This window comes from Miscanthus floridulus, chromosome 2 (genome assembly GCF_019320115.1).
Source record: "Miscanthus floridulus cultivar M001 chromosome 2, ASM1932011v1, whole genome shotgun sequence".
Lineage (NCBI taxonomy): Eukaryota > Viridiplantae > Streptophyta > Magnoliopsida > Poales > Poaceae > Miscanthus > Miscanthus floridulus.
In genome coordinates this window covers 81,936,810-81,937,513 of record NC_089581.1, presented here as the reverse complement: position 1 = coordinate 81,937,513, position 704 = coordinate 81,936,810, and the positions used below count along the sequence as shown (strand labels likewise).

The window sequence follows — 704 nt, the reverse complement described above, 5'->3', positions numbered from 1 at the left end:
GGAAGGGCACATGAAGATGCTAGTGCTCATCTTCAGAATTTTCTAGAGATTAGTAGCACGGTCATCATCAAGGACGTTGCTCAAGACATCATATTACTTCGCTTGTTTCCATTCTCACTAGTGGGAAAGGCGAAGCAATGGTTTGACACCAACAAAGACAACATAAATACATGGGCAAAGTGTTCAAAGGCCTTCCTAGAAAAGTTCTTCCTAGTAGGCAAGACCAATGCCTTAAGAGGAAAGATTTCCAACTTCCAATAGTAGAAGGGAGGGACCATTCCAGAAGCATGGGAACATTTCCAAGAATATATTACAAATTGTCCTCACCATGGAATGGAAGATTGGTTGCTCATGCAAAGTTTCTACCATGGATTAACTTAGAAAGCTCATGAACAACTTGATGCCACTACTGGAGGATCATTTATGTCACTCACCCTTGGAAAAAGTTGAAACTCTTATGGAGAATATAGCCTCTAATCAAGGCTGGTCATCATGCAACATCCAATCATGCAATAGGAGTGAAGAAGTACCAGAAGAGGTGTGTGCATTGTCAACCAAAATGGACGTACTGTTGAATTGGCATGAACAACGAGCCAATTACAAGAGAGATCGTCAAGCCATTCAAGATGCTTTCAATGCTCAAAACATATGTGGAGAATATTTGGGGGTTGAATTCTCTGAATATCAAGAGGATGTAAAAATCA

At 40.5% G+C, this 704-nt stretch overlaps 1 non-coding gene across 1 annotated transcript; it reads right to left on the bottom strand.

Annotated features, from left to right (window-relative positions):
• Positions 1-227: 227 nt before the first annotated feature.
• Positions 228-334, bottom strand: LOC136540944 (small nucleolar RNA R71). The gene has a single exon (XR_010780061.1). It is a non-coding gene; the product is annotated as a small nucleolar RNA R71 (small nucleolar RNA).
• Positions 335-704: the final 370 nt, after the last annotated feature.